Source organism: Aedes albopictus, chromosome 2 (assembly GCF_035046485.1).
Source record: "Aedes albopictus strain Foshan chromosome 2, AalbF5, whole genome shotgun sequence".
NCBI classification, from domain to species: domain Eukaryota; kingdom Metazoa; phylum Arthropoda; class Insecta; order Diptera; family Culicidae; genus Aedes; species Aedes albopictus.
The window spans coordinates 370,395,847-370,410,483 of record NC_085137.1 but is presented as its reverse complement, the minus strand read 5'-3'; positions in this window follow the sequence as shown (position 1 = coordinate 370,410,483).

Genomic DNA, 14,637 nt, shown 5'->3' with positions numbered 1-14,637 from the left:
CACATTTGTGCAAATGCAAATTTGAAAAATTAAGTAATTTGTTAGAGAACTCGATTGTTCTTTAAAATATCAAGACAATTGAAAGGAAATATAAAAATATGGAGTACAATATGCAATACTCTGAAAGAAGTTGGTAAAAATCATTAGAACAGTTCATTTAATTTAATAAACAAAGTGTATTTATAATTTCTGAAACAGTCTATAATCTTCCCAGTCGAAAATCGCAAGAATTGCAAACCGTGTGTTTTTCAGGGCAGGCGTGAAATGTACGGGGCATAATGGACACCTTATTATATTTTATGCTAATTCTTTGATAACATCGACCAGTTAAGTAATTTGCCTTTGGAGATCAACACCACAGATATAATACTCCATCTTAGACGAGTTTACATAATATTAAAGTTAATTAAATACTATTTAGGCTAAAATAATCGGACGAGCAAATTCCTTTTAATTCTACTACTGTGCTTATCTTCGGACAGATAGGCCTATTTCGTCTGTGACTTACAGACTTCTTCAGTGTCAAGTGTTCGACTGAAGAAGTCTGTAAGTCACAGACGAAATAGGCCTATCTGTCCGAAGATAAGCACAGTAGTAGAATTAAAAGGAATTTGCTCGTCCTTTCTAGTTTTTCTTTAAAAGAGTTATTCATTTTTTATTTTCTTTTGCAAAAGTGAAGTATTAGTGAAGTGTTTTTAAATTAAACTAGAGTCTGAAGTAACAAGTTCTACTAAAAGCTCTAAAGTAATAGTAAAGTAAAATGATCGGATTGCTTTTTTCCACTCTCTAAAACGCCTAACAGTATGCAATGCGCGTACATCCATTAGTAATTGCCAGTGTTCATTTCGCCCCGAATCGACTACAACATTAAAATCGCTATTTTGAGTACATTCTGATCAAAAATATAATACTTTATCCATTGCTAAATCTGCCCATGTAGATAAGCTAACAATTCACTTGTTTTAACACACTTTAACACTCGAAATACCTTATTTGATGCTGCTTCGAAATTATAAGAATTTCACCATATGAAAAACACATTTCAATTTCAATGATATTTTGGTTATTTTGGATTGAAACATATGGGACTTTTGAAAAATGGAACCATGACTTGTTCCTTTACACTTATGCATTAAAAGTTTAACATAAAAGTCAACGGTTTCGGCAAAAATAGGGGTGTACATTTCGCCCCGGGTGTTCATTATGCCCCTAATCCCCCTATCATACCGCCTAATTTTCGAGTGAGGCGGAAATCTTTAAAATCTCTGCATCCAGGTGGCCAGTAAGCATTAGCAGGAGGAAGTATATCTGTGTTTAACTTGCGTTTAAAATGTCTCTGGTTTTGAATGAGTAGTTTGAATACATAGCCGCTAATATGCTACAGTATTGTTAAGGGGCTGTTCATAAACCACGTAGGCGAATATTTGGCCATATTAGACCCCCCCTCCCCCGTCGTAGACTTTTGTCCATACAAAAGCGTATGGAGCGTAGACTTTGGTCAGACCCCCTCTCCCCCCAAAATGTCTACGTGGTTTATGAACGGCACCTAATCATCGGCTGTTCGGGCTCGAAAGAAGTTGATCATCAATATTAATTTCTATTCCCAATCACCCTAGATAGCCGGCGGTAGCAGTTCCTTCAACTGGCTAAGAATATCACTACGGATTGTCTGATCCGGTGGTAAGAGTCCACCAAACAGGCGACCCCTAATTCATGGTATCATGCGGCTTAATGGGTACCGTGCCTAAGAATGGATGGTTAGGGGGGGTCTAATAAAAACCTAACCGCTAACGGTGCCTGTGGAGTACCAGGGCACCCTCCACAGTATTTTGCACTTACTGTGTTAAACGGAGCAATGACGCAGTGGACCTTATTTTTCTCCTGTAAACAGTAAAAAAAATGAGTACCTTGAAAATTATCCAAACAAATCTTCACCACGCGAAGAGTGCTTCAGCTGTGCTCAGCAGAATATTCATTAGAGAACAGTTAGACGTGGGCTTAATTTAAGAGCCCTGGGTAAATAGTGCTGGTAATGGGTTGCTCTTCGCAGAATTGTAGGATCTTGTACGACGAAAGTCAGTCTAATCCAAGAACAGCCATTTTAGTAAGTAGGAGAACAAAATTATCCCAATTACTGAGTTTATTACACGAGACATTGTTGCGATTAAAATGGAGGTCCCAACAATCCAGGAAAAAACTGAGGTATGCATTGCTTTTGCATATTTTCCGGGAGACGTTGATGATGGTCGTCATTCATTTATTTAGTTAACATCAAATTCATGATAATACTGAATCAACAATTTGCCGCCATAATATTCGATTTGCAGCTGTAGCTCTCCAACGTCGGTCACGCCCAACACTCGCCAGATCACGCTCCACCTGGTCCGCCCATCGTGCTCTTTGCGCTCCACGCCTTCTTGTACCAACCAGATGGTTAGCAAACACCAACTTTGCAGGGTTTTTGCCCGGCATTCTTGCAACATGCCCTGCCCACCGTATCCTTCCGGCTTTGGCCACTTTCTGTATGCTGGGTTCGCCGTAAAGTGCAGCGAGCTCGTGGTTCATCCAACCCCCCCGTAACATGACAGATGAGCTCAGTTTCGCGTACCTACTTGCAAATCGCAGATGTCGCTATTGTACGTAAACAACGGATCCATCCTTCACTGACGCAACAATTTTTGTCCATGCATAAACATGTTTTTGTTTCGTGGTGAGTGGATGCCAACAAGAGGCTAGGGTTTCGTATCAAAAGGACGTATTCAACAGAAGCGCAAAACTTAATGTTAATTAAATTCAAATCATTTTGATGTGATGCTGTAAGAAATGTAACAGAAGCACTTGCATATTAGTTTGTAACTGCGCATGCTTGATTAAACCGTTGATCCTCGGTTTAATCAAGCAGTTTAATTGATCTGATTAATTTTTAATTTCCATTTTCGATTTGCAACCAGATGTGCAGCTGTGAAATGTTTGCATAAGTAGTAATTTATTACTTGCATGTGCATAATAACCGCACCAGAAGAAAACATGAGTTTCTGATTAATAGTACGAAAGTCGACTATTTTGCCTTCATCTGCTTTATAGATATAATTTTCACTTCCAGTAAACAAATTCATCATACCGCACTTAAATTGCATTTTCCTCAGCCAGAGAAGCAGAAACAACACATTAAGATTCTTGTTTAATATTTTATTATGTTTTGTACGGTTTGTTATTCTTGGTTTTCGTCATTTTCAAATGTAGCACTTGCCGCTTTGAATCTGACATTACCAACCGGACCAAAATTTTTAGGTACGCTGACGTTGTTCGGCAGCTGTCAAGAAGCTCCCGGGTTGGGTTCATCCTTCTCCGCCACACACCGTTCTCCTGCACGCCGCCGAAGATCGTCCTTAGCACCCGTCGCTCAAAAACTCCGAGTGCTTGCAGGTCCTCCTCGAGCATCGTGCATGTCTCGTGTCTGTAGAGAACCACCGGTCTTATTAACGTCTTGTACATGGTACATTTGGTGCGGGGTGAATCTTTTTTGACCGCGGTTTCTTCTGGAGCCCATAGTAGGCACGACTTCCACTGATGATGCGCCTTCGTATTTCAAGGCTCACGTTATTGTCCGCCGTTAGCAAGGAACCGAGGTAGACGAATTCTTCTACCACCTCGAAAGCATCCCCGTCTATCGTAACATTGCTGCCAAGGCTTGTCCTGTCTCGCTCAGTCCCACCTATCAGCATGTACTTTGTCTTAGCCGCAATAACCACCAGTCCGACCTTTGCTGCTTCGCGTTTCAGGCGGGTGTACAGCTCTGCCAGCGTTCCAAATGTTCTAGCGATAATATCCATGTCATCCGCAAAACAGACAAATTGGCCGGATTTCGTGAAGATCGTACCCCGGCTGTTGAGCCCGGCCCGTCGCATAACACCTTTCTGGGCGATGTTGAATAGTAGGCAGGAAAGTCCATCACCTTGTCGTAGTCCCCGTCGAGATTCGAATGAACTGGATAGTTCACCCGAAATCCTTACGCTGTTCTGCACACCGTCCATCGTTGCTCTTATCAGTCTGGTAAGCTTCCCGGGAAAGCTGTTCTCGTCCATGATTTTCCATAGCTCTGTGCGATCGATACTGTCGTATGCCGCTTTGAAGTCGATGAACAGGTGGTGCGTTGAGACCTTGTATTCACGGCATTTCTGGAGGATTTGCCGTACGGTGAAGATCTGGTCCGATGTCGACCGGCCGTCGATAAAACCGGCTTGGTAACTTCCCACGAACTCATTTACTTAAGGTGAAAGACGACGGAAGATGATCTGGGATAGCACTTTGTAGGCGGCATTCAAGATGGTGATCGCTCGAAAGTTCTCACACATTAACTTGTCGCCTTTCTTGTGGATGGGACAGATTATCCCTTCCTTCCACTCCACCGGTAGCTGTTCGGTTTCCCAGATCTTGACTACTAACTGGTGCAGACAGGTGGCCAACTTTTCCGGGCCCATCTTGTTGAGTTCTGCAGCGATACCGTCCTTACCAGCCGCTTTGTTGGTTTTGAGCTGGTGGATGGCATCCTTAACTTCCCTCAGCGTGGGAGTGTACAAAAAGATGTACTTTATTTCCCTTTTCCCCCCATGATACTGTCATCAAATTGATAACTGCTACATCACTTCCTTTCTTCACTTATATTGTCCATTGTTCTTATAAAACTAAAACACTTAAGACTAAAACTTAACACTTGAGCATAGCTCTCACTTTCACTCTCTAGACTTCTCCATCTAGACTTCCCTATAGACTTTTCATCTATAAAATAACTCCTATCAACTGACTTCTATAAACTCAACTATTAACTGACTACATACTGACTGCCCCCCTCTGAACATAGTAATGTCTTTTATAAGTTGGCTTTCAAGTAATATTTATGACTGTACACGTCTGTTTTGGCTACCTAGTTCATACCTTTGGGTGTTAACGGACATTCGTTGAACCCCACGTGACTCGCTATTTACTATTTACGTTAACGGTGGTTCGTAGATTCCAACGTGCTCGCTCGGAGCGTTCTGACCTCTAGGTCTTTGTTTATCTTAACGGTGAACCGTTGATTCACATGTGCGTACTCGGGCGACACATTATATTTACTGTTTTTACATTTAAACGCAAACTTTATCGCTACTAGGGTAAAAGTGCCAATGTTCCACATAAATGACAATTACATTATATTTACTGAGGAATCCTAATTAGTATGGAATAGTAAGGGTGATAACGACTTAGGGTCGTTACAATATCCCCTTTGCCAATCAGCTGTTTGATTCTAGAATTGAAGATTTTAGAGACAAACGGTAAGTGTAGGTTAAAACATTATTATTATCACTATTGTTATTATTATTATTATTATAATGATTATTATTATGATTTTGTTTTCATTCCCGAGAACTTGTTGATATACTGCTCTGCCTCCAATGCCTGCTTCCTTGGGTTTCCGTTTACGTTACGTAGCTCCACGGATGATTTCAGATTCCAGGTGTGGGTATCGGTTTGCCTAATGCCGCTCTCACATACCTTCCATGATTTCAGATGAATGAAAGATATCTTAACCATGCAAATGTTTCGCTACTACCGGTCTCAAACACGTTTGTAATGCTCTGTTTCATCGTTGAGCCATATAAGACATCTCGTCTTCAAAAGGGTGAATTGCAGAATGTATTATATTCTTATTCCATTTTCAGCTTCTGGTTTGGTTGGTGAAAACCGGCTCCTCTCAATTTTCGTAGTGAATCAAAAATATCATCCTAAAGTTTTCTTACCACTTTCAGACTGCTTCCATGCTGTCCAAATCATGCAGTTTTTAGGTTGAAAACGCTTGCTTATAGTTTGGTTATTATTTTGCGCGTCCATGTTGATGACTATCGATATTTGTTGTAGAATTAGTCTTTAGTAGCGAACTAATTGTTCTGCATCGAATGTATGGATTATTTGTAATGTTAATCCGTATTTGTAATTGTATTTGTGTGTTTTTCGATGAAAGTAAAATCATTATGATGTCAATTGCTTGTCATACCTCGAGCTAAACATTCTGCTTGGTTTCTACCGGGGATCTTATTCCGTCACTTGTCATGATGTAACTCCTTCCATACCACCCAACACCTGTCATCTTCCGTCATCCTCTCCATCCGTTCATATACCAGAATACAATTGGTATAATCGTGCTCATCAGCGGAAGGCTGACCAATCTTCCAATTTGCAGTGTACCATCAGTGTGTTGTTCTCTTCGATGATAACTCTCGGGGAATGAATCGTTAGGCAAATGTATTTCATTTTAACAGATCATTAGGGTCATCCTATCTTGTATATTGATTGATTTGTGTTTTATTTTGTTTGTTTTTTTTTTTTGTTTTTCCTTTATTTTTAAATCAAAATCTGTTCAAAACTACATTGTATTATCATAACCTGTATTGTGTATATATAGCTAAATCAATCTTCTGTGTTTGTTGCGTATTTTTTTTTTTTGGCATCATTATTGGAGTTCTGTTGGAGTTGACGTGTTTTTTTTTTCAAATATATGTAAAATTAAAGCTGTTGTAATGTAAGCATTTTGCAGGAATCATTAGATTAAGAAACGGATTGTATAGGGTATCGGGATGCTTCGTTGGCATAGTCCTCTCGTTCGGCCTATCTCAACGTAAACCAAAGACTCAAACAAACACGCATAACTGGATATCGGAAAAGCTATGCGCCAAACAACTGTAACATTTCGTTTCAATTTTAACACTTTGGGGCATTAAAATTGAATGAAAATGTCACTTTGTAAAGCTTCTGTAGACGCCATGATTTATCGGCTTAGTGGGTAGCCTATACACATGATCATAAATGGCATGATTCTGGAACATTTCGAATTGACTTTTCAATAACTGAACATTTGATGCGACGGTCAAAGACGCTATTTTGAACTTGTAAATTTGTTTTCAACAAATAATAACTATTTTAAAAATTAAATGTGGGCCGAATATTGAGGACACTTTTTTTACTATGTACCCAAATCTTGGCCCATCAGTAAAGTGTCGTCAAAAACACCGATAAAGTGACGTCAACAACATTGCTTGCGAAAAACCAGAAAGAACGAACAGGAAGAAAGATTTTGTGTGTGGTGACTGTAAAAATATAACACAATAATAGGGTTGCGTTGTTTTCGTTACTAAATTAAGAAAGAATTTTAGTTTATGTGATCTATTTATAATTTTTTTGAAAATTTTGCTCAGAAAATGTTATTTAAAAGTAAGATTGGTGAACAAACAGAGATAATACTTCAGCAGAAATATTGAAAAATTGAGATAATAAGTGGTTCTAGAGCATGGGAAGCAATAGGCCAACGTTGTGTCCACTAATAGGCCAATTTTTGTACCATAGACCAACATTGCATACTATCACATCGAATCTTTTCAACTTAATTAAGTGAATTCTTGAGTATTTACGTTAGTTTACTTCCAATTTGTGAAACATGCATTGCCTTGAGTGTGTAATAGGGTCAACATATTATTTCTAGCGCTATTAATTCAGGAGTTATGGTCAAAATTGTCATCGCGGCTTGCAAATTAGGCCAAGGAATGGTACATATACCCTATTAACCTCGCAAAATACTTCACACTACGCATTATTAATATATTACCTGTTCCTTTCAATCGTTTCTCCAGGCTGGTTTCTGTCTGTATATTCGCTACAGCTCTTCCCTTTTCCCATTAGAGGTTGTGGGTTCCTGTAATGAAACTAAGATCTTGTGTTTAATTCATATTTTATGCAATAATTTTCAATCGCTGAAATAGTCTTTGACCACAACTTAATTTTTTATTTTTTTTCTACTTATTCCTCATTTATGTTGTTATATATACCTCTTTATATATTATATATCTTTGTATATTATATTCAGTAAGATTATTCATTCAACCCTTTTTTTTCTTGTTGGGTATATAAGTCACTGCGACCAGTTTTTAGATCTACTGTGTCATTCATTCAGCCTTGCTTTTCAGGTGAACTATTTTTGTTTGTCTTTTGATGTTCTTCATATTCAATTTTTACTTATATATGTTTTGTTGTTGTTTCCCCAAAAACCCCTTTTTCATTATTGTTCAACCCCTATTGGTTGTTATAATTTTCCCATACCCACATTTTTCCCATTATTCCTATCCCTGTATTTATTTACGAGCATTGTAATGCCCGTATTCTGTGACCCGCATCCTTTGTCAGTTGGTAATGTTGTCCAATAGTATTGATGCTTCTTTCATACATTTACAAACTCGATGTTTCATCCGGGGTCGCGATCCCCTTGTCCATTCACACACTCATTCTCTCTCATTCTTTGAAATTGTTCCCTACTGTCAGATATGTTGTCATGTCATGTATATGTATTTTGTATATATCATTGATTTTTTTTTTTACATTATTGTTTGTGTATGGGCCCATACGATGTTTTTATTTCGTCTTCAAAAATCATGGTCACATGTTATTTTTATTTCATTCAGTTTATTCCATTGATTCACCTTTTTCTTAGCATGGTCATGCCCCAATTGTTCATTAAATTCTTTTCATTTATGTTGCCCCAAGAGATCCCTCTTATTATTAGTTCATTTCAGAACTCAAGAAAAAAAAATCATTTTTCTTTTGTCTTGTTTTGCAAAGTATGTTGCCCATAATATCATAAAATAATATTTGATCGTATGAATTTATTGTTCATCATCTATTTTTCTTATTGTTTTTCATTGAATATTTATAACCTAACGGTTTTTTTGCATGTTTTTTTTTTAAGATATGTTGTGCTTATTATACTAGATTTTATTTTTTTATTTTTGTATCATTCAATATTTGTTAAAATATAATAACATTTATCTAATATTTACAAGGTTGCTATGTACATATTTACAAATATACCTATCTTGATCGGTGTATGGTGGTTACTCATTATACTTTCGAAGTCTATTATTATGAACTTTTTCTAATCTTTTCCCGTTTTTAATAATAGTTGTCTGTTCGCTGGGAAAACTGACCACTTCATATGGTCCCCTCCACTGGGATTGCAATTTTTGTCCTGATCCAGTAGGATTCGCCTTTACAAGAACCAAGTCACCCCACATTGGTTGCCAATCATTGGCTTGTTTATCATAAACTTCTTTACGCTTCTTTTTTGATGCTGTTAAATTTCCTCGTGCTAAGTTGTGGAGATATTTCAAATTCACTCTCAACTCATCTGCATAATCTCCGTAAGTAAATTCCATATCTCTCATTCTGTAAATAGAATTTGGGATTCTTGCTTGCCTGCCATATAATAATTCAAATGGTGTAAACCCTGTTGACGAGTTTATCGTAGTGTTGTATTGAAACGTGAAATGTGGTAAAAGTTTATCCCATGTTTGAGGATCGCCTCCAATAAATTGACGTAAATAAATTTTCAGTTCTCTGTTAGATCTTTCTACAAGATTTGCTTGAGGATGGTAGGCTGTGGTTGTAATCTTTTTAATTTTCAAAATTTTACAAACATTTTTCATCAAATTGCTAACAAAGTTTGCACCATTATCAGTTACTAATTCTTTTGGTGCTCCAAACTTGCAAATAAAATTGTCTACAAATGCTTTGGCGACGGTATGACTTTCTTGATTTTCCATTGGTGCTACCGTTAAATATCTAGTCAAATCATCTTGTATCACCAACCCATATCTGTTGCCATTATTAGATTCAGGTAGTACAACGATATCCATAAAAATCTTTTCAAAAGGTTCTGTGGATGTAGTAGTAATTTTCATAGGCATTTTGTTTGCAGCTCTGATTTTGTTCTTTTGACATGAATCGCATTGCTTGACATAATTTTCTATATCTCTACGCATATTTTCCCATTTGAAAAGAGGATTAATGCGTTTCAACATGCGTTTGCTCCCAACATGTCCACCAAGCGGGCAGTCATGAAATTCTTTTAAAACTGTTTCTCGCTCTTCTGGAGATACCCACATCCGATCCTTATCGGGAGAATACAACGTGAAATTCTTATCAAACTTATCAGCAATAAATCTCATAATATTTAGGTATGGAAGCCTTTGAACATCCCTAAATGAAATTATTTGAATATTTTTCGCTGTTTTTGCAAACTTTGGGCAATTGACAAATGCATCCACAAAACTTTCTAGAACCAAGTTACAGTCACCGATTTGAGATCGTTTAGACCCGTTCAAAATAAATCCCCATATTCTTTGGCTTGGGAATGAGAATATTCTTCCTTTTAAATGGTCTTTCAATCCATGTGGTAAATCTACGAAATCGCTTAACTCCTTATACGCAGATCTGCTGTTGAGTATTAGGAATGTTGCATCAACATCTTCTGTTGGAAGTTTTTCTTTAGTAAATTTTAAAAGCTTGTCATTTATCTGATCATTACAAATTGCATCGGAGAAATCTTCATTTGAAATTAGTTTGTCTAAATTATCATATTTATCAGCATCCCTGATATCGATTTTTTCAAGACCATCCATGTTCCATTCTGCCTTTTTTGTTGTCTTGTCATGACAGCGATATGAGTAGAATCGTCTTCCATTTCATTTTTATAATGAAGTCTAGATAAGAAATCCGCAACAACATTATCCCTTCCTTGTTTATATCGAATGTCGCATTCCATTCCTTGCAATTTCAGTCTTAATCGTGTTAAAGTAGGTGATGTTTCTTTTAAGTGCCAAAGCGAGATCAGTGGCCGATGATCCGTGTAAACAATAAATTTTTGATTATAAATGTAGTGTTTGAAATAGTTGACTGCCCATACTATTGCCAATAATTCTTTCTCAATTGTGTGGTACTTTCGCTCGGCTCCAACAAGTCCTCTGCTTGCATACGCAATAGGTCTATCTACTGATTTTTCATTTGAAAGCACCGCTCCAATAGCATGGTCACTTGCATCTGTGGTTATTACAAATGTATCTTTATAATTTGGTCTTACCAATAAAGAGTCCGAAGATAAAAATTGCTTGAGTTTTTCAAATGATTCTTGACATTGTTGAGTCCAATTAAATTTTACATTTTTCTTTAATAATTCGTTCAAGGGTTTTCGAATTTCTGCAATTTTTGGTATGAATTTTCCATAGAAATTAACTGTACCTAAAAATGAGCGAACATCTTTGACTGTTTTTGGAATGGGCATTTCTTTTATAGCTTTTATGTTGTCATGCGTTGGTCTTATACCTTTTTTATCAACAGTGTGTCCCAAAAATTTCAATTCACATTTGGTCGGTTCTATTTTCAGGTTATTTTTACGAAGAGCTTCCAACACCTTAACAAGATTTGCGTTATGTTCTTCAATTGTTCGTCCAAAGATAATAATATCGTCTAAATAAACAATTGCTTTAACTCCGTTAATTTCATACAAAACTGAATTCATTAATTTTTGGAAAGTTGATGGACTGTTCCTTAAACCCATAGGCATTCTGGTAAATTCAAAATGCCCTTTTGGAGTTGAAAATGCAGTTTTAGCTGCGTCTTTAGGATTTATTGGGACTTGGTAAAATCCTGATTTTAAATCAATTGTGGAGAAATATTTGCTGTCTCCTAAGCTATCTAAAATGTCGTTAATGAGAGGAATTGGGTAGACGAACGGCTTGGTTATCAAATTGAGATCCCTGAAATCAACCACAATTCGATACTTTTTATTTCCCTCTGCATCTAGGTCCTTTTTTGGTATGCACAATACTGGCGCATTCCATGGACTTTTGCTAGGTTTTATGATCCCTTGCCTTTCCATCTCTTCAATTTCATCATTGATTTGCTTCTTCGTGGATTCTGGAAACCTATACTGTCTTTTATTGATTGGTATATTTGTTGTAGTTTCAATCTCATGCATGGCGGCGTTTGTGACTGTAAGTTGGTCGCCCTTTAAATAGAATACATCGCTATACTGTTCCATAACTTTTTCCATGGAATTGAAATTTTCTTTTGTTAAATGTTTCAAATTTATTGTGCTGAGTAAATTTCTCACTCGATCATCTTCTTTCAATCGTGTTTGTTTTTTATTTTCTGTTAAACTTATATCTTGGTTTGTATCCAAATCTTCGGGTAAAATATATTCCATAGATGCTACTTTGAAATTTCCATTATAATGTTCTTCTACAGAAAACTCTTCAAATTCTTTTTCAAAATTTTTACTTGTAGGTTGTTTACACGATTTTTCATTACTGGTTTTCGTGTCTTGGATGTCAATTTTACGTTTATTTCTTCTGTTACGTTTTCTACCCTTATTTATATTATTTTCTTTATGCGTATTGAACCCTATATCAATATTATTTGTTGTATCTGTTTGACACTCCTTATGATTATTATTATTATTGCATTTTTCAATATATACCTTATTAGTTTTAGTTTTTGTCGGATTTTGGATCGCTTTTTCTGATACCATTTTATGTTTATCCTCATACGATTCGAGGGAACCCATATTCATATTTGAATGGCTATCTGCTTGACCATTGCTATGCATTAAAGTATTTCTATATTTGTCCATAATTATATTCGGTTTACGTAATATTAGATAAGAAAATTGCTGATCTATATACAAGGTGTATTCTTTAAGAAATTCCGCTCCAATTATTCCAGGAGAACATAATTCTTTTACTAAATGAAACTTAATTTTATAGTGTGAATTTCCCATTGGTAAAACCAGTTCTACTGATCCTAACGTTTCTGATAGTGTAGAGTTAAATCCAGAAATAGTTATCTTTTCGGAGTAGTCTATGTTGTGCGCGCCTACATTTGCCGCTATGTCCCACCTCATGAAATTATAACATGAACCGGTATCCAACATGTACTTGATTTTTATATTTGGTTTATTTATTGTTCCTAGAATCAATAAAAATTGATTATGTTCTGTATATATTATGGGTATTTTTTCATGTTCCGGAATGCATGTTATTTGTCTGTGTGGCTTATTAAATGACGTCCCTTGTTTATTTTTATGAAGTTCAAACATATGTGCACGTTGTGTACGATCCGTCCCAGCAACATTAAGTTGGTAGCGTCTTTCTTCGCCGGGATATTCGGACGCAATCATCGAATCCCCGGTAAAGTAGTTTTTTCGTGGATTATATTTTGTAATCCTATTTTCGTGTAGTTGTTGGCGATTTTTACTTTGGTTATTTATAAGGTATGGCCTTAGAGTAATATTATTTTGTCTTGTATTATACCGTTTATCAATGTGACGTATATTATATTCGTTTCTTATGCAGTCATTTGCATCCTGAAAATTATTTATAATATTACCACTCTCTTGGTGATCTGTAGCTGTAGCCCCATTAAAAGGGATATTTACTTCATTATTCTGTTCTTCCTCTTCAATGGAATATAAGTATGCAACCCTTGAATGTATTTCTTCAATTTCATCCCTTTCGTCATTTTCCTTTTTCAACCATTTTAATAAATCTTGGAAAGATTTTTCCCTCTGTGATATTCCAACTTGTGCAAGGCTTTGATTACGTAAGCCTGCTAAGAAATGTTTCCGTAAATGGTTTACCGCATATTTTCCTTCATTTTCCACCCATTTAAATAGTTCCTTGGCTTTGTTTTTATAAGCATCAAATTTCTCATCTTTATTTTGCCACAAAGTATCAATTTCATTCATTATGGACCCTATGTCCTTTTGATGACGAAATTCTCGTGTCAAATTATCTCTCACCTCTTCCCAAGTATTCGCTATGATACTAGGTAGGTATTGCAATGCTCTTCCTCGTAATTTCATGTATACCACATTGAGGAGTGCTCTGTGGGTTTCTTTTTCCACAAGCAGATCGGCAAAGAAATCAACTTGACTAATGAAAGGTATCAAGATTTCTGCATTCCCATCAAATTCTGGGATGCATTGAATTGCTGTTACCTGCGAAAATCTCTCCATGATTTCTTTTTATATGATTCAAGTCAGCGTCAAAGTGTTCTAGGATTAATAAATGAATAATTAATCAATTAAATCTATATATTGTTAACTACATTCCCACAATCGTTCCCCCTACTACGAGAAATACTGCAGTCTCTCATTATCTATCTCTATGTGAATAGATCATATTTGCATGGCTTTGCGATGATACTTACGTATCGCAAACAATAACAACAGCGCATGGTTGATCCGCCACCAACCATTAAACGGAGCTCAGGCATAATCATTCTAGTGTAAGAGTCCACCGACTCGTTCAGTTAATGCATGCGCCAGCACCTAAGGTGTCGTTTGATATTTTGCTTCTTTTTATTCTTTCGCGCATGATTGTACTATTGCACATATTACTCATCATGCCGTTATGCAAGTAAATTAATTTCGCGACCTAACTTATATCATATTCGTCGCTCAGACTTGTGGGTGATTTCTGATGCGTTTAATTGGGTCATCAAGCCCTGTCTAGAGTTTCGGTTTTAAACTCAAAATATGTTTTAAGAGTACGTTTGTACAATGATACATATTGCCCATTTTACTGGCATTTTACCAGGTTAGCTGGTATGTCTGAAACATACTGGAAAAACTTGTAATTAGAAGGCACGAAATGTTGCTAATTGGCAAATTACGTACGTTTGTATTCATTTTTTTTTTTTGCATGTTTATAGGTTGTCGATCAAAATATTTATATTTTTGTTTTAATCTTGTGTACCGCCTTTGGCCTTATTCAT